The following is a 27,450-nucleotide window of genomic DNA, read 5'->3' on the forward strand; positions in this document are numbered from 1 at the left end:
ACCCTCTGGGAAATTTCTGGAAGGGAGCTGCCTGAGCAGATGAGGGGAGAGCGGGAAAGAAGCCCAGGAAGCCGGTGCGCCCACGCCGGGCGCTCTGCAGCTGTAGGAGCGCGGGTCAGCCCGGCCAGATGGCGCTGTCTGGCTTTCTCTAGGCCTGACGCTCGAGTCCCTAGAGGTCCCAGCCGCAGCGGCCTTTCTAGCCGACCGGCTCAAGCTCTGTGGTTCCGGGCGGAAGTGAGGCGCCGAGCGGAACGGCCTCTGGTGACATTTTCTCCGGGCGGCTCGGGCGAGTGAAGGGACTTGGCGGTGGAGGGTGCGGAGGCGGCGAGATTCGCTTTGGCCCCGGTGGGGCTCTGACCGCGACCCCCTGTTCGCCGCCGGGGCTTGTGCCGAGGAAGAGAAGGCGGCGGTGGCCGTGACGTTCAGAGTCGCCGCGGCCCGGAGAGACCCGGCCCGGGGGGTCGGTGTGTGCCCCGACGGGGCGCGCGGAGCGGGCGAGGAGGTGCGGGGCCGCCGCGGAGCGCAGGTGAGGTGGGAAGGGGCGCAGGGCCGCGGCCTGGCTACCGGTCGAGCCGCGGGACCCGGGCTGCTTCCCGGGAAGGGTCGGGTTGAGTCGGAGGGGTGCGGGCCGCGGGCGAGGCTCTGCGGCGTCTGGGCGTCCGGGTCGTGACGGGCAGGGCTGTCGGACGCCGGGTGTTTGAGCCCGGGCGTGGCGGGAGGCGCGGCCCGGGTTGGGGCCAGCGAGAGGGGCGGAACAGCCCGACCCTTGGCTCGCTCGCTCGCTGGTAACCCTCGCGTTCTCCGGGCCCTACCGAGTTGGCGGGCCGAGCCCCCCTCCTCTTCCCCGTCCCGTTGGGTTCCTTTACCAGGCGGCGGAGAGGAGGCTGGAGGTGCCGCAGCCCGTGGGCCACGCGGGGGAGCGGCTTCGCCGCACTGGAGTTGTCTTCACGCAACTTTCTGGCGCCCCAGGTCGTTGGGGGGAGCGGCGGCGGCGGCGGCTTTGCCAGTTGTGCTGGCCCCGCGAGCCGGGATCTGGCGCCGACACCTTCCCCGACTCTCGAGAGCCCGGGCGGCCGCCCCAGCACCGCGGCTGCCGAGGCCTAGGAGGAGGGAGGAAGGCTTTCTCCGGCGTGGCGCCGCCTGCGTTTCGGCAGTGCTTCCACTACCTTCGGCCTCCGGTCAATGGGAGGGATGTGTCAGTCTCCAAAATTGATCTCTTCTGGCGAGTTTGTCAACTTTATTTAGAAACCCGGCGAGGATGTAAACTGACGAGCCTCAGCTTAAAGATCATCGTCTCCTCTGACTCTTTTCAGAGAGAATGTTCCTCTTTTCCGCAGTAGTACTTCGTACTTTGTCCTTTATTAATTGTAGCACCGATCTCAGTGTATTGTTGGGGCAGCAACCCTCGACAGAACCTCACGTCATTCATTCTCCCTTTTAAATCGTCCTCTCCGCTGTCACAGAATAGATGCTCACAGGTTGAAGGCATGAACGTCTGTACTTGTTCCAGATTGAACCGCTTGAACAGTTTGTGCTGGATGTGCTTTTCGTTTCTCGCCTGAGCTTCTGCTTTCTGAATCCTTCCACCCAGTAGGATGAAAAACCCACTGATGATGCTTTGTCAAGGTTGGACCTTTTAATTACAAATACATCTGGCAGTTTTGCTTAGGCTGTTACTGTGTAGTGTCGTTGGGCACAAGTTAACAGTTTGAATTACTCCTTTTCTTCTCCTGGGATAGTTTAAGGATGGAGGCTATTAACTTTATAATGCGGTTTCGCTGATCCTGGCAATCAAGATTCCTTCAGTAAGAGCATTGCCTTTTGGTTTAACAGGCATTTTTTAGAGGCCTGCCATTATTACCTGATGTCCTGAGGAGTCACAGTGCTGATCTTTTCTAGTAGGAAGTGTCATATTTTGGCCAAATAATCTGGCTAATAAAATGCCTAATTGAGTGCTTTATGCACAGTAGGTGCTGAATAAATAAAATTATGAATTAAATTTGAAATCAGGAAACTAAGATGGTATTTACTGTGATGCTACTGTGTGCTACTTTATGAAGAACCTTAATGAAACTTCATGCAGTTCCATAAAATGAGAAATAAAAATATTTTTAGACATTTCTAAATCAGATTCCTTCAGAGTGCTTTTCAGTAATCTTAAAACTTCAAACCATATCTTTTTCATAATGTTAACAAAGTTTCCAAATAGGTGATAAAATATGAAAGGAAGGGAGAAACTTCAAGGTAATTATACTTGAGGTATCAGCTAAATATGATTTTCTAATGGAAAATTTTCTCTTTCTGACATCATTTTGTGAAAAATGAGATGGACTAACTGGAAACTTCCCCTATTGTTAGCTTCATATTAAGTTCACGGTGTAGTTGTTACATTACTCACTGATTCAGTTTATATTACTCTTAATCGCATTTATGAAAGTGTCATAAATGCTCTTTGTTTTATAGTCTTCATGATTAAAGATAGGTTTAGCTTTAGATTCTAATTTAATGCAGTTCTGAGAGAACTGAGTGCTCAGTGTTTGCCCTTCAGAGATTTCTGTTTCATATATGACATTGGTACCTTAAGTGTCCTTAGTAATTTCTGTCTTAGTATGACTAGTAATTTCTGGGAGGTGGTGTAGTTACTCATTCAAGGGATTGTTTTGCCGGGATCTTCAGTCTTATGGTTTTATTTTAATGTGTGCATGAATAGAGCTGATATATGGGCAATTAGAATGTTTTTGTTTTTTCTTTTTAAAGCTTGGAACTGGTGTGTGTGTGTGTGTGTCTGTGTGTGTGTGTACACACACAGACAGTAGAGACCGAGACCGTATGTTTATAACTTTGGTGAATCATCTTAATTTTCCTCCAGGTAACTAGCAACATGAAAACAGTGTATATTCATGTTTACTGAATTGACAATACTTAAGAAAATCTGTAAAAGGTGAAAAATGTTGTACTATTAATGTGTTTTCTTTTGAACCACACTGATTTCGGTATTCTGTATTATTTTAGAAAAGAGTTTCTTGTGTAATTGAGAAGTAAAAATGAAATAGACGTTGATAACTGAGTAAATTGATAACTGAGTAAAAAGCTATGAGACTACAGAAGAGGGGAAGAGCTATTGAGAGAACAGAACAAAACATTCCGGTGGAACTTCTTTATTCTCACGACACTAGTTTATTGATTGCTTACTGTGTGCCAGTATGCTCTAGTTGCTGGTGCTCTAGTGGTGAATATGACTGTCAGGTCTTGATGCCGAAGAAACTTACACTTTTTAAAAAATTTTAAGTTTACATTACTGTTTACGCTTTGTGTTGGACATTCTGTAGGTTTGGATAAATGTGTAATGACATGTATCCATCATTATGGTATCACACAGAGTATTTTCACTGCCCTAAAAATGCTCTGCCTGTCCTTCGCTCCTCCACCCCACCCTACCCCAAGCAGCCCCTGGCAACCACTGATCTTTTCATTGTTGCCACTGTTTTTTTGCCTTTTGCGTGACGTCATATAGTTGGAATCATACAGTACGTAGCCTTTTCAGATTGGCTTCTTTCACTTAGTAATGGATATCTAAGCTTCTTCGGTGTTTTTTCATGGCATGGTAGATCATTTCTTTATAGTGTCGAATAATATTCCATTGTCTGGATCTACCACTGTTTATTTATTTATTCACCTCCTGAAGGATATCTTGGTTGAAGAAACTTACACATTTAAACCTGGAGTTTCAGATGGATTTCCACATGGGCATTCCAGGCTAGGGAACAGCCTAAGCAAAGTTGTGAGTATCAGTGATCTTGGATGGTGTGGCCAGTGCCTTGAGTTTACAGAGGAATAGATGTAAACTCTGTGGGGTAGAGGAAGGTAGGGCCAGGTTTATAAAAGTACCTTAGTCTGCTAGTGAGTTATTAATTTTTTTCTTTAAGGGGAGTATGAAGGATGAGGTAGACATTCTTTGAAAGATTTCTCTTTATCCTTAAGTTCACTGAGTAGAAGTTTTGTTGGTATTATTTCTTTTATTATGGGTTGATTCTTGACAGCCAGGCTAAAGTAATTTGATAGTTATTTTTCTTTAGTTGTCAAATTCCAGTCTTAAGTTTAAATTTGATTGGTGTCGTGAAACTTTTCTCAATCCTCTTTTAGCCTTTATCTTTATTTATTTTTCTTTAAATATTTATTTATTTAGGCTGCTCTGGGTCTTAGTTGCGGCATGCAGACTTCTTAGTTGCAGCATGTGAACTCTTAGTTGCGACATGGATCTAGTTCCTCGACCAGGGGTCGAACCTGCTGGGTCCCCTGCATTGGGAGCTCGGAGCCTTACCCATTGAACCATCAGGGAAGTCCCAGCCTTTATCTTTAATTGAAACTACTTACCTTACTCTTTCAGAACTAATGATTGAACTTAGGGAAGTAAATGTTTTCTGCTTCTGTGTGGACACCTTCTCTTAGCAGAAGTGGGACTGACGTTCAGTCAGTTTTCACACACAGCCTACTGGTCCTTGTGATGAAAGGAAGGAGCAGGGCGAAACTAAAATTATCTTGCTTGTTTTACTCTCTTATATTCCTAAACTGCTAGGAGAGAAAATGTGTATTATATATATTGTACATATTTATCATAACATATTAGTAGAAGCCAATAATAGTAACTGTGATTTAAAAATACTGTAAAGTGACCAGTATGACTCAGGTTTGTTGGTTGTCTTATTTAAAATTTGTGGCGTTAATTTACAGTGAGTGTTTTTTATTGAAGTATAGTTGACTTACAATGTTGTGTTACTGTCTGCTGTACAGCAAAGTGATTCAGCTGTACATATATATACATTCTTTTTTACGTTCTTTTCCACTGTGGCTTATCACAGGTTATTGAATGTAGTTCCCTGTGCTATACAGCAGGACCCCGTTGTCCATCCGTTCCACATAATACTAGAGGGCATCTGATAACCCCAATCTCACTCCATCCCCTCCTCCCACCTTGCCCTGGCAACCACAAGTCTGTTTTTTATGTTACAGTGTTTGTTTTAAGTTTTGTTTCTATTCCCTTTTATGTCTTTCTTCCAAGTAGATACCTCATACGTCTTTGCTCAGATTCTGTCACTTAAAATAGCCAATAGCTGGTGTAAGTCCTAAGTTACTAATTTGACTTTATTTAATTTAATTAAACTACCTGGATGAGTATTTTCTAGTTAAGATTAATCAAAAGTAGAAATTTATCCGAAGAACTTAATTTGTATGTGGGGGCAGTTATACCTGGTTAAATTAAAAACCCATTTAGTGAGCACTCAGGTGCCCAGGTGGAGATGGGTACAAAGATAAAAGAAATTTCTGCTCAAGGAATTCAAATCTAGGGAACCAGATGATTTCTAAGTTTCTTTCCGGCTCTGAAGTGTGGAGAAGAAAAGTAGGCTGTAGGACAAAAAGTACTGTACAAAATAACTAGAGTAGGGAGTTAGCTTTTTTCTTTATAAAATAATTTAAAATTAGGTATTGGAAAATAGCATTTTTTTTCTTAAACGGGTCTCTAAGATTAAAAGAAAATGATTGGAGACTTGAATGTTCATTTTTGTACTGCCTGTTCATGTACAAAATAACTTTTTCCTATGCCTGGAATACAAGTCCATGTGTTAGTAAATTAGTTCTGATTGTTGTCCAAAGAGCAACAAAATTAAATGTTAGAACTTATTATAGCGGCCATTCCCAAGAATGTGGATAAACTAGGATTGTGTTTAGGTAATCTAGAAATTCAAGTTTTCATTAGCATGGTTAACATTAGGGAAACCAGATACTGATGCAAGGGATCAGTAGAAGTTATTTTTTACTGAGTTGTCTGGCTTAAAAAAGAATAACTTCTGTGATGTTCAGAGTCAGCATTTTGTTAGGCGCCTTATAATTAGAGAAAGGTATTGTTGGGGATAGGGAAGTTGGGTATGGACTAAAACTCTAGGAAAACAGGACTGTTTTCCTTTCTGTACTAAGAACAAAAACCTTATGTGGTTAGGATTTTAAGCAGTATCTTGTCTGCCTTAGTTTTGACCTAGCATAGAAGCATAGTTTAGTCTTAAATCAGCATTATATCATCAAGGGTTTCCCATTATTTATGTCCACTGCGATCCACTAAACAATTTGCTATGAGCCTGAGGGCATGTATAGTGGATAGGATTTTGGCAGTATTTATTTTGGGGACCTCAGATCCCAGAATGTGGTGACCCCTCTTTATTTGTACTGTCTTCTGAGGGAGATAGAAAATGGCCAGAGGGAAATCTAGAACCTGTGTTTTAAATTATTCTTGATTTACGCTGATGGTGCTTTTGAGTCTCTCATTAGCAACGGTGCATTCTTTGGCTTCTTACTTGATGCTAGTTTATTCACAGCCCTGGTGCTAGGCCAGATACTCGTCAGTAGTAGTATCCGCAACATGAAGTGATTTGAGCAGCCGTTATCACTCGTGGCCTATTTATAGAGCTTATATCAGTGGAGAAGAGGTTGGCTGGCAAGCAGGCAAAGCTGCTCTCTTCCCGTGGTTGCAGTCTTGCAATTTATATTTCAGTTCCAGGTAGGCCACATCTATTCATCTGCCTTAAGTTTTTGTGTTCCCTTTCTGTACTCCAACCCTTTTGCACTCCAATTTCTTTCTTTCTTTTTTTAAAAAATAAATTTATTTATTTTTGGCTGCATTGGGTCTTCGTTGATGCGCGCAGGCTTTCTGTAGTTGCGGCGAGTGGGGGCTACTCTTCATTGGGGTGCGTGGGCTTCTCATTGCTGTGGCTTCTCTTGTTGCGGAGCACAGGCTCTAGGCCCGCGGCCTCAGTAGTTGTGGCCCACGGGCTGAGTTGCTCCACACGGGATTAGTTACTCCGTGGCCTGTGGGGTCTTCCCGGACCAGGGCTTTGAACCCGTGTCCCCTGCTTTGGCAGGCGGATTCTTAACTGCTGCGCCACCAGGGAAGCCTGCACTCCAGTTTCTTAGTCAACTTCACTCTTGAAGGAAAAAACAAAATAACTTATCACACTGAAAAATAATTAGCAATAATTCCTTAATAGCATATGATATTCAATGTTCAGATTTCTCCTATCTCATAAATGTGTTTTTACAGTTATTCAGATTGAGTCAAATAAGGTCTGTGCATTGTTTTGTTACGTATAGGTGACCCCCCCCCCCCACACACACACCATTTCTTCTTCCTGGCAAATTATTTGTTGAAGAAACAGTTTTCCCACAGTTTGGATTTCCAGTTAACATTGCTAGTGGTGTACCAGTCTCCTGGGGTTCTTGTTAATTGACATTAGGTTTAGAGGCTTGATCAGGTTTGATTTCCATAATGTATTGTCTCTCGTTTTCTATTTTTTTTCTTTGAGGGGGCAAAAATGCTTTATAGGTGATGCTGAGTACTTGCATCAGAAGGCACATGATGTTTAGTTCTCTGTGATGTTAGCAGTTGATGATGCTCATTGCCTTGCTCCATTAATTAATTACTCATAATTCCTTACTCTGAATGCCTTTCATCATTCCCAGTTCTGAGTCTTTTATACTCTGTCTTGTTTATAGTTATAGCCTCTTCGATCTCTTCCTTTTGAGAGCTAAGGGAAAGGAAGAGATGAGTTGCTGTGGAGAAAAGGGCTATTTCCACTGTACTGTAATTCTGTAGATGTTTTTATTTCAGTTTCAATTTTTGATTCCTGTACTGTCCACATTATCCGCGCTACAACTTCTTCAGTGGAAAAACTTACCCTGAATCCTGACAAAAAATTGAAAGAAGACCTTCGAAGGCAGAATTTGTTTTGAGATGGTGCTTATTTAAGATAAGAATACTGTTGTCATTAAAGTATCTTAGCACTTATGTATACAAATTAGAAAAGAGGTTAATTTTTCTATTTTAAACGGTTTGAGAGCATCACTGTTAAAGATGCATAGAATCTCTTCCTAGAATTGAATATCTGGGGAGAGGGGGCTTCATTTTGATTTTTGATAAGATACTGCTTTTTACATTATTTGTGTTACGTGGCTTAAGATAGTTTCTGGTTTTGCATCTTTATAAATATACAATCACTTTTTTTTTTTTTGCGGTATGCGGACCTCTCACTGTTGTGGCCTCTCCCATTGCGGAGCACAGGCTCCGGACGCGCAGGCTCAGCGGCCACGGCTCACGGGCCCAGCCGCTCCGCGGCATGTGGGATCTTCCCGGACCGGGGCACGAACCCGTGTCTCCTGAGTCGGCAGGCGGACTCTCAACCACTGCGCCACTAGGGAAGCCCTACAATCACTTTATATAGTGTTCTCAATGTAAGGAAGCAGCTTTACTAGGCTGTTAGCAGTTGTGTCTGTTTTGTCTTATGGTTTTTTTTTTAAAATAAATTTATTTATTTATTTATTTATTTTTGGCTGTGTTGGGTCTTCGTTGCTGTGTACGGGCTTTCTCTGATTGTGGCGAGCGGGGGCTACTCTTCGTTGCAGTGTGCAGGCTTCTCATTGTGGTGGCTTCTCTTGTTGCGGAGCACGGGCTCTAGGCACGCGGGCTTCAGTAGTTGCAGCACGTGGACTCAGTAGTTGTGGCTCGCGGGCTCTAGAGCACAGGCTCAGTAGTTGTGACGCATGGGCTTAGTTGCTCCGTGGCATGTGGGATCTTCCCGGACTAGGGCTTGAACCCATGTCGCCTGCATTGACAGGTGGATTCTCAACCACTGTGCCACCAGGAAGCCCTTGTCTTATGTTTTTATCTGGAAAGATAAAATAAAAGGGGAGTTACTCTGTCAGAAATCATGCTGATTCTATGTAATGGAATATATATATATTTTAAACTTTCCTATTTTAATTAATTAATTTATTTATTTATTGGCTGCCACGTAGCATGCGGGATCTTTAGTTCCCTGACCAGAGATCGAACCCATGCCCCCTGCAGTGGAAGCACGGAGTCTTAACCATTGGACCACCAGAGAAGTCCCTGTAATGGAATATATTTTTATATACAAGTCACTAGTACTATTAAGCAAACAAGGTATGTATTTCATTAGTGGTCTTGGTGATATTTAGAAATTATTCGGTTCGTCAACCAATATTTGTTAAATATTATGTGTTAGGAACTGTGAGCGAACCGAAGATGATTAACATAATCTCTGTTTTCAAAGAAGACTGTAATATAATGGGGCTGAGGAGGGTGACTAAAACATTTATACCAGTAAGTTGTATCTTTTTAATTGCTTTTCTCATGGTGTGTTATTTCCCTTCTCCCTCATGTATAAGGTTAGCTCTTAATTTCTTGGGGTTAAATGTTCTCAGTCCGTGTGTGTGTGTGTGTGTGTGTGTGTGTGTGTGGTTTGCTTTAAAAAATCACCCTCTTACAGCAGTGTATTTGTGTGCCACAAGTAGAAAATTCAGGTAATAATTGTTAGGTGCTAATTTTTTTGATGATTACTGGTATTGTGATTCTCTCCCACCATTAGAATTAGATTGTCGCAATATCCATTTTGATATTGAACTTGTCTAACACGGTAGAATCATATAATCTTTCTGTGACAGTTGCCCACACCAGCAGGAAGTAGGCACACAATACTGTTTGAAAGCCCTGCTTCATTCTAGTTTTATCTTCATGGGTTGCAATTTGTCTCTGGTCCTGGTCTCCTGTTCTTGTTTATATTTGAAAAACAAAACCAAGCAAAACTTCAGAACTCTTTAGGCCTTTTTTTTTTAAGTTTCTGGGTGTAGAGTAGGCAAATTTTGACAAAAACCTAAGAGAGTGGTTTTAAAAACCCATGACTGATTGTCATGGATTTTTCTTTTAAACCTTGGTCCCGATTACATATTAGGGAAGTTACTACTGCTTAAAAAAATGAGTTAGCAGTAGACGCAAGCTATAATCTATTTCATATCATGACTGTCATGAAAGCAGGAACTTCTGTTATCTTAGAGTTAGCTACATTCTTATTGGTGGTCTCATGACTTTTTTTTTATGTCTCATCCATGTAAGAAGTAAATATTTTAACAAAAGTATAGAAACAGTCCAATTGATTTGATTTTTACTGCTGGGAGAGTGCATCGTTTTTGAATCATAAATTCAGTAATAAACATGCATAGTTGAATATTTGAACTGTAAGGCAGCTAACAATTTTTAGATTTTGAAACTAAGCCTATGAAAAAAAAATTTAGAAAACTTGTTTAGGGACTTCCCTGGCGATTCAGTGGTTAGGACTTGGTGCTTTCACTGCTGTGACCCTGGGTTCAGTCCCTGGTAGGGGACCTAAGGTCCTGCAAGCTGTGCGGTGTGGCCAAATAAAAATTAAAAAATAAAAGTAGGGACTTCCCTGGTGGCGCTGTGCTTAAGAATCCGCCTGCCAATGCAGGGGACATGGGTTTGATCCCTGGTCCGGGAAGATCCCACATACTGTGGATCAACTAAGCCCGTGCACCACAACTACTGAAGCCCGCGCACCTGAAGCCGGTGCTCCGCAACAAGGGAAGCGACCGCAGTGAGCAGCCTGCGCACCGCAACGGAAGAGTAGCCCCCGCTTGCCACAATGAGAGAAAGCCCGCGCTCAGCAATGCAGACGCAACGCAGCCAAAAATAAATAAATTTTAAAAATAAATAAATAATTCGTTTAGACTAGATTGCTGTGAGCCTATTTAAACTGCAGCTCCTTTGCTTAATAATTCCTCTTTTTCCCTCCTTACATGGCATAGTTTTTACTTTCATTGATTAACCATTTCACATCATTGGGCATAACGTTAAGTCAATGCATATGGAAAACGATACCATTTTCTTCAAATACAAAGATACCAAAGAAATGGTGGTTGTTTCTATAAGATGAATCAAAACAAAGGATGTTTTGTTTTTAGGGAGAACTATCAAAGGAGTAATCTTGTGTACCTTCTTAAGTGTAAAATGTAGATATACCTTGATTTACGCAAAAGATGTATATTTGTGGGCAGAGCCAAATTATGAAGTGGCTTGGGTCCCGTTCCCCCCCCCACAACCACCCTATGCCGCACAGCATGTGGGATCCTAGTTCCCAGACCAGGGATGGAACTCGTGCTCCCTGCGATGGAAGTTCCTCAGAGTCCTAACCACTGGACTGCCAGGGAATTCCTGGTATTTGTTATTTAAATATTACCAGCTTGTACTAATTGAGCCATAGATCTAAGCAAAGATATGGCATGTATTTGCATATCTGGTAGCTTCTGTTTTGAAAAAATAAATCATTTCTAAAGCCTTGTATCATTATTATGCATATCTGAAAGGACACATGCTATGCTGATAATGCGTTTGTAGTTAAAGTCAGTGCTGAAGTAACTGCACTGTAGCAGAGTTTGTACTTAAAATTTTTAAATGGTTTGGACGTTATTAACAAATATGTGAGATTTTAAAATGTCCACTTAAAAAAAATCAAGATGTCCTTAAGATTGTATTTTAGTAAAACATTTAATTTTTAAGTGATATGGGACTTATCCACAGGGCCTAGCAAAATGTCTTTTGCTTAATAAATACTGACTGTAAGTATATGTTCAAGAACGGGACTGCACTGGTGGTCCAGTGCTTAAGACTCCGCGCTTCCACTCCACGGGGCACAGGTTCGATCCCTGGTAACAAAAGGTATATGTTCAAGAAATATTAAGTGTCTACTATGTGTTAGGTATTTTTCTAGTGGTGCTGATATAGTAACCAATGAGACAAAATCCTTGCCCTCTTGTGTCTTACATTCTGTGAAGCAGATAGGCAAATAACCTAGACACATAAATGAGCAAGATAATTTTAGACACTTAAAAAAAGAGAATAATGGGGTATGGGTGAGAGGATGCATTTAATGCATTCAGGGAAGGCCTTTGTAATGTAAATTTGAGTTGATGCCTGAAATATGAGAGCCAGCCTGAAAAAGAGCTAGGGGAGTGCTTTCCTGGCAGTGTGAACAGCAAGTGCAAAATACCCTGAATCAGAAAAATTGAAGATTTTGGAGCCTAAAGAGACAAAATGATGCCGAAGTGAGGATTGAGCAAGACATACCTTGTAAGCCTCAAAAAAAATTTCAAATTTTATTCTAATCCAAATATATATAAAGAAACTGTGGGTCTAAGCAAGGAGCAGTCTTGTTTACCCTCTCCAGGGTAAAATGTAGATGTACCTTGATTTACACAGAAGATATATTCTTGTATATTTGTGGGCAAAACCGAATTTTAGCACCAGGTTCCCCACGAATGTGTGTGTGTGATGGGTGGCCTTCCTGGCTGCCCAGAAACAGGTCATCTATAAATGGTTTAGCAACAAAAAATGAATTTTAAATATCAGACTTCAACTATATTACAGGAACTTGTTTTAAAGGAATCTGTATTAAAACCTTATCTTTTAAATATATAACCTACTTTATCTTTTGTAAAGATCCATGTGTTCAGAACTTTTATTTTGGTTAAAGGAGGCTACTTGTGTAGCATGATCTAGTCTTAGGTTAAGAAGCAGGTTGGAAATTTGGAAACAGTTCTAAATATATCTGTCTAAATATATCTAAATATAACTTGGCCATTGACCTACATATTCTTAGAAATGAGGATTATACATTTCAGGTTAACTATGAGCAATAATTAATAAAAATAATTAAAATGCTCTGAAAACCTAAATAGAATTGTTTAGATATGTTGTCAGTGTGGGTAGACCACTTTATTCTGTGTATCTTTTTAAACTATGGCTTTTATAAAAGCCTACAAATAAGCAGTAAAACATTTATCGATTTCTTTTTAAAAATCGTTAGTGACTGAAAGAAACATTCTTTCAGTGGGTTTTTCAAACGGACTTGACTCTATGTTTTTAAAATAATCCTTGAAACTTTTTGAAAACATTGAGGTCTTGGCTAATTCATGGTTGAGTGTCTTATGCTGTGGTTAAAATTGACCAGCAGCACCCATAGTACCACTTGGAGGCACTAGTTCTCTGATGCTGAGAAGCAAAGGCCAGGGTAATGCAGATTGCGCTCACGTTACCTTTTCCATGAAGTCTACAAAGAGAGCCACTAACTACAGGGTTTTCTATATGCTGCGACCCTAGTTCCTATGAAGCTGTTTATTCAGGAGATGACTATAACGTGTGTGTGATCATACGCATTTTTTAAAAAGCAAAAATGAGATTTAATAGGTTAATTTAACTGTGGTAACTCCAGTGTGCAGCTGGCCTAGCTGAATCTAGGAGTTCACTTGATATCATCTGGGCACTATTTTTCTCTCTTGTATACTGGCTCTTTATTGCTTTTCTTTGTGGGCTTCGTTTCCAGCCAGGCTTTCCTCTCATGAGGACAGAGTTGCCCCCCCCCTCCCCCCAGCAGCTCCAAGCCAACAAGTTTCCTCAGCATTAAAAAAAAAACCTAATAGACTTTATTTTTTAGATCAGTTTTAGGTTTGCAGAAAAATTTAACAGAAAGTACAGAGAGTTACTTTAACCCCCCTCCCCAGTTTCTCCTGTTATTAACATCTTGCATTAATTTGGTACATTTGTTACAATTGATGAGCTAATATTGTTACATTGTTAAAGTTCAAGTTGATATTAGGGGTCACTCTTTGTGTTGAAAAAGAGATACTCTGTTGAATAACGCGAAATAACAGTTCTGTGGGTTTTGACCAATGCTTATCCATCATTATAGTGTCTAACAATAGTTTCACTTCCCTGAAGATCTCCTCTTATTAATTCCTCCCTCTTCTCCACCATCCTCTGGCAACTTCTGATTTTTTTTTTTAACAGACTATTTAGTTATTTATTTTAATTGACTTAATTTTTTAAGAGCAGTTTTAGGTTCACAGCAAAATTGAATGTAAATTCAGAGATTTCCCATGTACTCCCTGCCCCATACATGCATATTCTCCTCTATTATCAACGTTCTACCCCCCGCCCCCACAGTGGTACATTTGTTACAACTGAGGAACCTACATTAACACATTATCATCACCCAGAGTCCATAGTTGACGTTAGGGGTCACTCTTGGTGTTGTTTATGGATTTGGATAAATTTCTAGTGACATGTTTCCGCAGTTAGTTTCACTGCCCTGAAAATCTTCTGTGCTCTGCCTATCCATCTCTCCCTACCCTAAATCCCTGGCAACCACTGACGGTTTTACTATCTCTCCATAGTTTTGCCCTTTCCAGAATGTCTTACGGTTGGAATTATACACTGTGTAGCCTTTTCAGATGGGCTTCTTTCACTTAGTAATATGCATTTAAGTTTCTCCAGTGTCTTTTCATGGCTTGAGAGGTCATTTCTTTTTAGTGCTGAATAATATTCCATTGTCCAGATGTGACAGTTTATTCATTCACCTACTAAAGCAGCGGTCCCCAACCTTTTTGGCACCAGGGACTGGTTCGTGGAAGACAGTTTTTCCACTGATGGGGTTGAGGGGAGATGGTTCAGTAATGCGAGTGATGGGGAGCGGCAGATGAAGCTTTGCTCGCTCACCTGCCGCTCACCTCCTGCTGTGTGGCCCAGTTCCTAACAGGCCACGGACCGGTACAGGGGGTTGGGGACCACTGTACTAAAGGATGTCTTCTTGGTTGCTTCCAGTTTTTGGCAGTATATTCTTAAGCACTTTTGGCTGAAAATCAGTGTTAAAAGTAGAATTATAGCAGAAGCACCCTTTTTTTTTTGATTATTACTATCACCAATAGTAAATATTTATTGAACAGCACATTATTTTAAGGTATGGTGCTAGGTGGGTTGTACTTTGGAGTGATGAGTGGGGAAGAACTTGGACTCTGGAGTTGCTTTGGTTAAAATTCTGACTCCAGTATTGGCTCTGTAAGTTTGTGCAAATTGCCTAACTTTGTACCTATCTTTAAAATGGGTTAATAGTACAGTTGATCCTTGAACAACATGAGTTTGGACTGTGTGGGTCCACTTATGGGTATTTTTTTTTTCCAGTAGTAAATATTACAGTACTACATGAGCCAAGGATACGGAGATCCCAAGGATATGGAAGAAAGGAGTATAGGGAAGGCTGACTAAATTATACTGGATTTTTGACTGCGAGTAGGGTTGGCACCCCTAACCTGTTGCTCAGGGGTCAACTGTATTTATCTTACAGAATTGTTGGGGGTGGGTTATGCATTTAAATGCTTAATTGATTTTCTAGAGAGTAGAGAGTGCTTGATTTTAATAGTTACTGAGTATATGTGCACACATCCACACCCCAACCCCCCACAGATAGATTGTATCCTTGGCCATCAAACAGTCGATCCAGTCATGCCAAGGGCTGAATTATTTGCAGTTATTTTTACAAGAATGTAAGATTAGTACTAAATTACTACTTAAACAACTGTTCTGCTTTCCTACACACATACAGGGTATATATATTGAGAGGTGTCTGAGCTGTGTAGTGCTTTAGACTTTTTAAAGCATTCTGTAAACGTTGTCATGTGTACATGTTTGTTGCCCTTAATAACCATTAGAGTCTGTATCCTTACTCCCTACTTCTTCTTATCTTTTTTTTTTTTAAGGCTTGTAGATTAGGAGCTAAAGAAAAAAGATACTACTCATCCTTATTTATACAGTTAATGGTAGACCTAAGATTAGAATTCAAGTTTCTTAAATTATTTTTCTTCTCTACTTTGCTGCCTTTATTTTTCATCTGTAATTACTTTTAAGTATGATGAGAGTCAGCTGCAGAGAAATAGAAGAAAATGGTACTGATTCTCAAAGATTTGAATTTTTCCAGTTCATGATTTTATTTCATGTTTTCTTAGGAATGCCAAGGATATTTTAGTATTATTGGCAGGAGAATCCATCCGCACCTCTCCCAAGCATTAGATCTAAATATTAAATATCTTAGTGCTTCCTCAACATTTCTTTACATGTCTCAAAGGTACTTTTTTAAAAAATTGAAGTATAGTTGACTTACAATGTCTTGTTAGTTTCAGGTGTACAGCACAGTGATTCAGTTATACACACACACACACACACACACACACACACACACACACCCTTTTCAGATTCTTTTCCCTTATAGGTTATTACAAAATATTGAGTATAGTTCCCTGTGCTCTACAGTAGGTTCTTGTTGGTTATCTCCTTTATATATAGTAGTGTGTATATGTTAATCCCATCCTCCTAATTTATCCCTTCCCCCACCTTCCCTGTTGGTAACCATAAGTTTGTTTTCTGTGTCTGTGGCTCTATTTCTGTTTAGTAAATAAGTTTATTTGTATCTTTTTTTTTCAGATTTCACATATAAGTGATACCGTATGATATTTATCTTTGTCTGGTTTACTTAACTTAGTATGATAATCTCTAGGTCCATCCATGTTGCTGCAAATGGCATTATTTCATTCTTTTTTATGGCTGAGTAATATTCCATTGTGTGTGTGTGTGTGTGTGTGTGTGTGTGTACACCACGTTTTCTTTATCCATTCATCTGTCGATGGACATTTAGGTTTCTTTCATGTCTTGGCTATTGTAAATAGTGCTGCAATGAACATTGGGGTGCATGTATCTTTTCCAATTAGTTTTCTCCAGATATATGCCCAGGAGTGGGATTGCTAGATCATATGGTAACTCTCTTTTTAGTTTTTTAAAGAACCTCCATATCGGGAACTTTAAACTCCCTGTGCATTATATTAAAGTCTTGATGTCCCTTTCCCCTCTCCATTCACTCCACAGATCTTTCATGTTCCCTTAGTGATTGGTTCTACCATCAGTCTAGTTGCAGAATCTAGAAACCAAGAACTTGTCGTTGATACCTGTCTTGATTGATTGATTGATTGATTGTATTGGGTCTTCATTGCTGTGAGCAGGCTTTCTCTAGTTGAGGCAAGCGACGGCTGCTCTTTGTTGTGGTGTGCGGGCTTCTCACTGCAGTGGCTTCTCTTGTTGCGGAGCACAGGCTCTAGGCGTGTGGGCTTCAGTAGCTGTGGCTCACAGGATCTAGAGCGCAGGCTCGGTAGTTGTGGCACACGGGCTTAGTTGCTCTGCGGCATGCTCTAGGCGTGTGGGCTTCAGTAGCTGTGGCTCGCAGGCTCTAGAGCACAGGCTCAGTAGTTGTGGCGCACAGGCTTAGTTACTCCATGGCATGTGGGATCTTCCCAGACCAGGGCTCAAACCCCCGTGTCCCCTGCATTAGCAGGTGGATTCTTAACCACTGCGCCACCAGCCAAGTCCTGATACCTGCCTTTTTCACCTCCTGTATTTGCTCTATGATCTCTCATATTCACCCATATCTTTGTGTTGCCACTACAGTCAGTCTAGAGTTACTGAAATTTTTAGCCTTGCCTTTGAATTGTTCAGCTGACATTTACTCTTACCTTCCTTTTCCATCCATTTTCCACTGTGCAGCCAGAGTGATCTTTTTATATTTATTTATTTGTTTGTTTATTTATTTGGCTGCGTTGGGTCTTTGTTGCTGCTTGTGGGCTTTCTCTAGTTGTGGCGAGCTGGGGCTACTCTTTGTGGTGTGCAGGCTTCTCATTGTGGTGGCTTGTCTTGTTGCAGAGCACCGACTCTAGGTGCGTGGGCTTCAGTAGTTGCAGCACGTGGGCTTCAGTAGTTGTGGTGCACAGGCTTAGTTGCTCTGTGGCATGTGGGATCTTCCTGGACCAGGGATTTGAACCCGTGTCCCCTGCATTGGCAGACGGATTCTTAACCCAGAATGGTCTTTTTAAAGTACAAATCAGCTTAAATCTATGTCTCCCTTCCCTGTTTGAAACAGTGGGTTCCTATTTATTCCTCAGGATGCCGTCCTAGATCTCCTAGACTATGTTACATTCCTCTTCTTTTTCTCCTTTCATGGTGCCAACATACCTTTTCTCTGCTGGATTTACCGCAGCAATAAATTTAATATTTGCGTGATTATTCACTTGTGTGATTATTTGATTATCTCTCCCTTAGACTCTAAGTTCCATTAGGAATGTACCGTATATTTCCCAGTGCCTGGCATAGTAGCTAACACTAGGTACTCAATAAATGTGTGTTGAAAGCCTGAATGAATCCTCATGACTGGTTGTAGAGAAGTGACTTGTTTGTTCTGTGATGGACTTGAAGTGAAGAGGACGAAGAGAGAATAAAAATATTAAAAAACACTATTTCTTGAAATTTGACTTTGTGCTTGTTATGTACTAGGTGCTTTAAGTGTCATTTATTTCATCCTACCAAAAACTGAAGTTTTACAAACAAGGAAAACCAAAGTTAGAGAACATCAGTTTGCCAGTGGACACAGCATTTCCCTTTTCTCACCTTAAGACTGGTGTTCTTATGAACTTTTATTTTCATTTTTGAAAGACATTGGATCATCATATCTCATGGCTATTACCATATTGTGTTAGTGCTTACAGTGACATTAATGAAAACTGGCAGCTGTTTTGTTTCTGTAGGATTATTGTCTTTGCCAGAATAGACCTGTCATCTAAATGTAATCAACTTTTAAGGTAACTCAAATGAAACTTTGAAGTTCCTTCCTGGGTTTTAAGTCAAGTACCTTTGACCTTTCTTGTTTCCTTTGATTTTTTCCCTCATGTCTCTCATTATGGAATATAGGTTAAGATTTTGTAGTAGCCCTGTTACTCTTGTTTTTATTTTTTATATTTTTAATAAGTTTAGTTATTTATTTTTGGCTGTGTTGGGTCTTCATTGCTGTGTGTGGGCTTTATCTAGTTCTAGTTGCGGTGAGTGGGGGCTACTCTGTTGCAGTGCGCAGGCTTCCCATTGCGGTGGCTTCTCTCATTGCAGAGCATGGGCTCTAGGTGCGGGCTTCAGTAGTTGTGGCTCGCGGGCCCTAGAGCGCAGGCTCAGTAGTTATCATGCACGGGTTTAGTTGCTCCGTGGCATGTGGGATCTTCCCAGACCAGGGCTCGAACCCTTGTCCCCTGCATTGCAGGCGGATTCTTAACCACTGCACCACCAGGGAAACCCTCTTGTTTTTATTTATGGAAATCATTCTTATCTTTCCAACCCCGTTAAATTATTATCCTCTTTGTAGACACTTTTTCTGGTTCTGATCTTATGAATGTCCAGAGTTCTTTATACTTTCCTGTAGTACTTACCTAATTCTGTCCTACTTGTACTCAGCCAGTTCATTTGTGTGAACTACTTACTGCCTTTAATTGCCCTGAAACATTTGAATAGTAGGTTTTCAACAGATCTTTCTTTTTGATTACACTTGAGTGTGAGTACCGTGACTTTTTCATTTTGTAATCCCAAAGCTAGCATGTTGCCTGACACAATGAGTACTTCATACATATTAGCTGAATTAAATAACGTCTGTCCTAGTCTTTTAAAAATGGTTTTAGTACTTGGAAGAGTTTAACCAGAGGTATAACAAGATCAGATCTTCATTTTGAAAGGAAAACAATTCTGGCTGCAGTTGCAGTGTGTCTTCTGCGGGGCAGAAGTGTTAAATTTTAATAACGTCTACTCATCGGTGTTTTTCTTTCATTGGTTGTGCTTTTGGTGTTGTATCTAAACTCACTGCCAAACCCAAGTTCACCTCAATTTTCTCCTTTTTCACCTATAAGCTTTCTAGGTTTGCATTTTACATTTATGCCTATGATCCATTCTGAGTTAACTTTTGTGAAAGGTGTTACGTTCTGTATCTATCTATATTTTAATGTGGATATGCAATTGTTCCAGCACCATTTAAAAAAAATTTATTGGAGTATACTTGATTTAAAATGTTGTGTTAGTTTCTGCTGTACAGCAAAGTGAATCAGTTATACATATATCCACTCATTTTTTAGACTATTTTCCCATATAGGTCATTGCAGAGTATTGAGAGTATTGAGAAGAGCTCCCTGTCCTTATTAGTTATCTAGTTTACATATAGTAGTGTGTATGTGAATCCCAGTCTCCCAATTTATCCCTCCCCAGCACCATTTGTTGACTAGACTTCTTTCTCCGTTGAATTGCCCTTGCTGTTTTGTCAAAGGTCAGTTGACTGTGTTTGTATGGGTCCATTTCTGGACTTTGTATATTCTTTTCCATTGATCTATGTATCTCTTCTTTGGCTGGTACTTCACTATCTTGATTACTGTAGCTTTATAGTAAGTTGGGCAATGTCAGACCCCCAGCCTTATTTATTGTGTTGTGTTGACTATTCTGGGTCTTTTGCGTTTCCTTATAAACTTTAGGATCAGTATGTCATTATCTACACAATAGCTTGTGTATTAAGGAATACACTTAACCTGTGGATCAAGTTGGGAAAAATTGACATCTCAACAATAATGAGTCTTCCAATCCACGAACATGGAATATTCCCCCATTTGTTTATATCATCTTGAAGGTTTAGAACAGGCATAGTTGATCTGTGGTGATAGAAGTCAGAATAGTTGTTACCTTTGGGGGGCAGTTAATGACTAATGGTGGCATGAAGGAGGCTTCTGGGATTGGGGGAATATTCTGTATGTGATCATGGAAATATTCATTTTGTAAAAATTCAGGTTGCAGGCTTATGTGTACACTCCTCTATGGAAATATTTCAATCAAATATCAAAAAAAAAAAACAACCCAGGGGCTTCCCTGGTGGCGCAGTGGTTGAGAGTCCACCTGCCGATGCAGGGGACACAGGTTCGTGCCCCGGTCTGGGAGGATCCCACATGCCGCGGAGCGGCTGGGCCCATGAGCCATGGCCGCTGAGCCTGTGCGTCTGGAGCCTGTGTCCCGCAATGGGAGAGGCCACAACAGTGAGAGGCCCGCATACTGCAAAAAAACAAAAAAAACAAAAAAAACAAAACCCCCAAAACTTAGAGGAGAGTCTGACTGCTTTGAATTAAAGAGTGGAGAATCCAGTACCCAAGTTTGTTTTTTAGTGGTCTGATGCCTATGTACTAGTTTTTTTTTTTTTTGCGGTACGCGGGCCTCTCACTGTTGTGGCCTCTCCCGTTGTGGAGCACAGGCTCCGGACGCGCAGGCTCAGCGGCCATGGCTCACGGGCCCAGCCGCTCCACGGTATGTGGGATCTTCCCAGACCGGGGCACGAACCCGTGTCCCCTGCATCGGCAGGCGGACTCTCAACCACTGCGCCACCAGGGAAGCCCTATGTACTAGTTTTGAAAATTTGTGGGTATAGATTTTTTGGGGGGGAGAGAAGTGACTAAAAAATTTAAATATTGAAATTAAGAGCAGACTCACATGAAGATTGATCTTTTTTGTGTTTCTTGTAGACTGTTTTTATGTTGGGTGGTTTTGGGTCACAGATATATATAGCTTTTTAGTATCAATTTTATTTTATTTTTTTTATTTTTATTTTTTTTGCCTTACGCGGGCCTCTCACTGTTGTGGCCTCAACCGTTGCGGAGCACAGGCTCCGGACGCACGGGCCCAGCGGCCATGGCTCACGGGCCCAGCCGCTCCGCGGCATGTGGGATCCTCCCGGACCGGGGCACGAACCCGTGTCCCCTGCATCGGCAGGCGGACTCTCAACCACTGCGCCACCAGGGAAGCCCCTAGTATCAATTTTAAATAAAATGAATGGCTGCAGTAGACTTATTCTTGGAAAAAAACATGTTATAAATTCTATTTGGAACATAGTGATCTCTCAAGGGAGGTTGGTATAAGCCCTATCACTTGGTACTTGAAGCTAGATTAGATAAAACGGTAGAAGGTCACCTGTTTGGACCAATCCTGCATTGCAAGGGAATAGACAGGATCAGTTGTAAGACTTTTTGTTTTAAACTTAAATTTCTGTGACAGGGCAAATATTATAGCCTCTACTCAAATGGGCAGAAAAGAATTCTTATTTTGTCAGTAAAACATTGACAGACTTTAAACAACCCTCTTTAAAATTGCTTTTTTGTCTAAATTGAAAGCTGTTTGTTTTGTGCAAGAGAGCAAAGTGGGAATTCATGAATTATCTAATGCTATGGCTTGTACATGTCAGGAAGCAGTGTAAGTTAACTGGTTCATCTAGCTCATGTTTGAGGCATTACCTGCTTGTGTTTCTTACAGTTCTAGGGTGGTGATTTGAAATAAACAGATGCAGGAGTTCCCCATTTTGTAGACTGTCGAGCAAAATCTTGCCTAGAAGCAGTTTCACTTAGTGGGCTGTGCTTGTGTCAATTTGTGGTTTCAACGGAAAAAGTGCCTGTAGTAACAGTAAACTTGTAACAGCAAATGACTTGTTTGCATTTGCCGCATCAGGAAGGACAATAGAGTGTCAGTTTATTCATTCATTTTTGTGTCATTTCATGCAGTGGTGTTGAAGAATGGTTAACGATGGTTGTTCAAGGACTTAAATTGAAAAATGTGAACGGCAAGACTTTCTTATGTTAGGTGCTTAATGATTTTATACATAGCTATGTCAAAATCCTCAGGAGGGTTCCCTATAGTGGTCTTACCTTAGATAAGACCTCACTTATCATGGCCCTTTCTCACAACTCTAAGTGTACTGGAAGTTGTTAAACATCCAAGAATATACTGCAAGAAGGAAGACTTTCTTCTCTGGGTGTGTTTTATGGATGTCTTTGTGGGTTTTTTTCTTCGACTAAAGCAGCTGGTTCACAGCTTTTTTTTTTTAAATTATAAATTTATTTTAGTTTTGGCTGCGTTGGGTCTTTGCTGCACACGGGCTTTCTTTAATTGTGGTGAGCGGGAGCTACTTTTTGTTGCAGTGTGTGGGGTTCTCGTTGCGGTGGCTTCTCTTGTTGCAGAGCACCGGCTCTAGGTGCAAGGGCTTCGGTAGTTGTGGCACACGGGCTCAGTAGTTGTGGCACGCAGGCTCAGTAGCTGTGGCTCACGGGCTCTAGAGCGCAGGCTCAGTAGCTGTGGTGCATGGGCTTAGTTGCTCCACGGTGTATGGGATCTTCCTGGACCAGGGCTCGAACCCATGTACCCTGCTTTGGCAGGCGGATTCTTAACCACTGCGCCACCAGGGAAGCCCCTGGTTCACAATTTTTAAAAAAGACTGTTAAAGTCTCTTCTGTGTTCACTCTGTTTTCTCCCTGAATGAGCTGATATATTCATCTATCACCTCTGCTTATACTGATAATATCCAAGTTTGTATTTCTGTTTTTTTTTTTTCCATTGAGACCGGTATTCCTATGAGCATTATCTAATTCAAATCAAAGTTGATTACTTCTCTTTTTACTCTTCCTATAGACCACATCTTAGTTGGGGGGTTACCCTGTACCCAGCTGTATATGCCAGTAACCACCCAAGGAGTGGAGTATTATATGTGTCTTATGGGTTGAATTTGTGAATAATGTTCCAAACTTCTGTATTCTTGCTGATTTTCTGTCTAGTTTTATCCATTTAGAATGAGGAATTGAAATCTGCAGCTGTTAGTGTTGAATTATGTCCTTTCTATTCTGTCAGTTTTTGCTTTGTGTATTTTGGACTTTTGTTAAGTTCATATATATTTATAAGTAATGTATACATTTATAATTTTTATATTTTCCTGGTGTCATTTCCTTTGTATCGTTATGAAATGTCCCTCTTTGTCTCTAGCAATATTTCTTATCTTAAAGTCGATTTTGTCTGATGTTGTTATGTTTTAGCTTTCCTATGTTTACTCTTTGCATAGTATACCTTTTTCCATTATTTTCTTTCAACCTATTATATCTTTGAATCTAAGACATGTCTTTTGCAAACTGCATAAAATTAGATATTTTTAATCCAGTTTGACAATATCTGCCTTTTTTTTTTTTTTTTTTTTTGCGGTACGTGGGCCTCTCACTGTTGTGGCCTCTCCCGTTGCAGAGCACAGGCTCCGGACGCGCAGGCTCAGTGGCCATGGCTCACAGGCCCAGCCGCTCGGCGGGATGTGGGATCTTCCCGGACCGGGGCAGGAACCTGTGTCCCCTGCATCGGCAGGCGGACTCTCAACCACTGCGCCACCAGGGAAGCCCCTATCTCTGCCTTTTGATTGGAGTGTTTAGGACATTTATAGTTAATGTAACTATTAATATGGTTGGATTTACTTTTGCCATTTTGTTATTTTCTAATGTCTCCTTTTTGTGTTGTTGTTCCTCTGTGCCACTTTCACTGCTTTTTTCTGGGGGGGGGGGTGTTTTTTAAGTGTATTTTTGGAGTTATTTTCTTAGTGGTTGCTCTGAGAATTACATCTGTATGTTCATTTACTGTATTCTTCTTCAGATTAATACTTAATTCCAACAATATACAGAAACAGTACCCCAGTAGAGGAGAGCTCCATCTCCTCCCTCCTTTTTATGCTATTATTTTTATACATGTAACATCTGTGTATATTATAAATGTAGCAGTACAGTGTTATAATCATTGCTTTGTACAATCTTGTATTTTTTAAAAGAAGTAAAAATTATTTATATCAATAGAATTGTTTATGTTAATTTACAAAGTTATCACTTTTCATTGTCCGAATTTCTTTTTGTGGATTTAAGTCACAGTATGGTGTCATTTCTTTTCAGCCTGAAGACTTTCCTTTATTATTTCTTGTAAAGCAGGTCTGCTACCAATGAAGTCTCTTAGTCACTGTTTATCTGTGAATTTTCTTTGTTCCCTCCCTCCCTCCCCCGCTCCACCTTCATTCTGAAAGAATAGTTCTGCTGGATATAGAATTCTTAGTTAATAGTTCCCCCACTCCCCCACAGCCCTTTGAATATTATTCTACTACCTTCTGGCCTCCAGAGCTTTGGATGAAAAATCAACTGTTAATCTAATTGTGGTTTCCTTGTATATAATGAGTTACTTTTCTTGTACTCCTTTCAGTATTTTTCTCTTTCACTTGTTTGACTATGATGTGTCTGTGGGGACCTCTGTTTATTTTTACTTGAGATTCGTTGAGCTTCTTGGATGTGTGGAATAATGTTTTTCATCATATTTAGAGGAGGTTTTGAGCTATTGTGTTTTAATACATCTTTTCTATCTTTTTCTTACTCTCTTTATGGGATTCCTATTGCACACACATTGGCATTCTTGATGTCCCATAAATTTCTGAGGCTCTATTCATTTTTCTTTAATCTTTTTTATTCTTCAGATTGTATAATTCCTATTGAGCTCTCATCATATTCACTGATTTTTTTTTTTTTTTTTTTGAGGTACATGGGCCTCTCACTGTTATGGCCTCTCCCGTTGTGGAGCACAGGCTCCGGATGTGCAGGCTCAGAGGCCATGGCTCACGGGCTCAGCCGCTCCGCGGCATGTGAGATCTTCCCGGACCGGGGCACAAACCCGTGTTCCCCGCATCGGCAGGTGGACTCTCCCTCACTGATTTTTTAAAAAACTTACTTACTTTATTTTTATTTTTGGCTGTGTTAGGTCTTTGTTGCTGTGTGTGGGCTTTCTAGTTGTGGCGAGCGGGCTCTAGAGCGCAGGCTTAGTAGTTGTGGCGCACGGGCTTAGTTGCTCTGCGGCATGTGGGATCTTCCTGGACCAGCGCTCGAACCCGTGTCCCCTGCATTGGCAGGCGGACTCTTAACCACTGCACCACCAGGGAAACCCCTCACTGATTCTTTATTCTTCCATCTTGAATCTGCTATTGAGCCCTTCCTAGTGAATTTTTCCTTTCAAATGGACAAAACGTCCATTTGGTTCTCTTTCAATGATTTGTCTTCTTGAGGTTCTGTTTGTGGAATCATTGTCATCATACTTTACTGTAATTTTTTTGTTTTACTGTAATTTTTTAAAATAAATTTATTTATTTTATTTATTTATTTTTGGCTGCATTGGGTCTTCATTGCTGCGCATGGGCTTTCTCTGGTTGAGGCGAGCGGGGACTACTTTTTGTTGTGGTGCGTGGGCTTCTCATTGTGGTGGCTTCTATTGTTGTGGAGCATGGGCTTCAGTAGTTGCAGCACGCGGGCTCAGTTGCTCTGCGGCATGTGGGATCTTCCTGGACCAGGGTTCGAACCCATGTCCCCTGCATTGGCAGGTGGATTCTTAACCACTGCACCACCAGGGAAGCCCCTTCCCTGTAATTTTTAAATCATATTTTTCTTTAGTTCTTTGAACATATTTGAAATAACTTTTGAAGCCTTTGTCTGCTAAGTCCAACATCTGGTGACACTCTTTTTTCTAGTGACCTTTTTTTTTTTTAAGGCTGCACTACGCGGCTTGCGGGATCTCAGTTCCCCAACCAGGGATCAAATCCAGCTGGCAGTGAAAGCACCGAGTCCTAACGACTGGACTGCCAGGGAATTCCCCCTGTTGACTTTTTATCTCCAGTGTATGGGGCACATTTCCTGTTTCTTTGAAAGTCTCTTAATTTTTTGTTGAAAACTGGACATTTTAGATAATATTGTAACAACTTTGGATTCTGATTGTTTTTCCCTTTGAAAATGTTGCTGTTTCTTTATTTAGATAACTGGGGTAAATTTGGGAAATCTGTCTCTCCTGCAGTGTGTGGTTGCTTATGTCTCTGCTTTTTTGTTTTTGTTTTTTCCTGTTTAAAATTTTAAGCCTGGCCTTCTAGTGGTTGCTCTTGTCCTTTCTAGCATAGCTTATTGGCCAGCTAATGCTTGGGCAGAGTTGCTTGCTCAAACACCTAATTCCAGGAAGGATTTTTATTCTCTGCTGATGGATCTATATGTGGTTGGGGGAGTGCATTTTAAAGTTCAGGCCATTTTCAAGTTTGCCTGGGCTTTTACTTTCTGTTGGACCCTTTGGCGTCTCCTCTGCATAATCATGCAGCCTCAGCCAAGAATATGCTGGACTCATTTATGACTACATCCTCAGGTTAGTAGAACCCATGACTGCCCTGCTTGCCTGCTGCTGAGATTGTCACTTGCACCTACAATGCCCAGGGCATAGTGTGGCCATCCACTCCAAACTGAATGAGTCCCCTTTGTTAGTGCAAACTGGCAGATCCTCAGGGCATGCCCCATCTCAATCGGTAGAACCTACTGAGCTGGGAGGTGGGGGGAAATGGGAGCAGCCTCAGGCAAGACAGATTTTCACTGTTCTTAGTTAAAATTTTGCAGGTTTTCAAGCATCAACACTTTGGTTTGTGTATGCTTTTTGAATGATTTCCAGAGCACTGAATTGGCTGTTTCTGTCAATTTTGTCTTGCTTTATAGTTTTATTTTGGGGAGAAGATTTGCTGACCCCATTGCTTGCACATAGCCAGAAGTCCTGCCCCTAACAATACTTATTTTATTTATTTATTTATTTTTTTGTGGTACGCGGGCCTCTCACTGTTGTGGCCTCTCCCGTTGTGGAGCACAGGCTCCGGACGCGCAGGCTCAGCGGCCATGGCTCACGGGCCCAGCCACTCCGCGGCATGTGGGATCTTCCCGGACCGGGGCACGAACCCGTGTCCCCTGCATCAGCAGGCGGACTCTCAACCACTGCGCCACCAGGGAAGCCCCCTAACAATACTTATGAAACTCTGTATTCATAATCCATCACATCTCTTTCACTCAGAGGTAACCACTGTCCTGATATTTTGGTAAGGATTACCTTGCTTTTTAAAGTAGTTTTATTGCACAACTAAGTATCCATATATATGTCACTTTAGTTTGTCTGATTTTTCACTTTATATACATTGAATTATACTGTAAGGTGGGTTTTTTTTTTGCAATTTCCTTTTTTATTTTTTTGCT

General features: G+C 41.2%; 1 protein-coding gene across 3 annotated transcripts in view; it reads left to right on the top strand.

The window, feature by feature from the left end:
- Positions 1-241: 241 nt before the first annotated feature.
- Positions 242-27,450, top strand: part of ARK2N (arkadia (RNF111) N-terminal like PKA signaling regulator 2N) — a 76,144-nt gene continuing 48,935 nt past the window's right edge. For all 3 annotated transcript variants that reach the window (XM_082641435.1, XM_082641437.1, XM_082641436.1), the window contains exon 1: positions 242-526. The gene's annotated coding sequence lies outside the window, so the exon portion shown is untranslated. The remainder of the gene's footprint in view (positions 527-27,450) is intronic.

The sequence above is a fragment of the Mesoplodon mirus genome (assembly GCF_964341445.2).
Source record: "Mesoplodon mirus genome assembly, chromosome: 13".
Lineage (NCBI taxonomy): Eukaryota > Metazoa > Chordata > Mammalia > Artiodactyla > Ziphiidae > Mesoplodon > Mesoplodon mirus.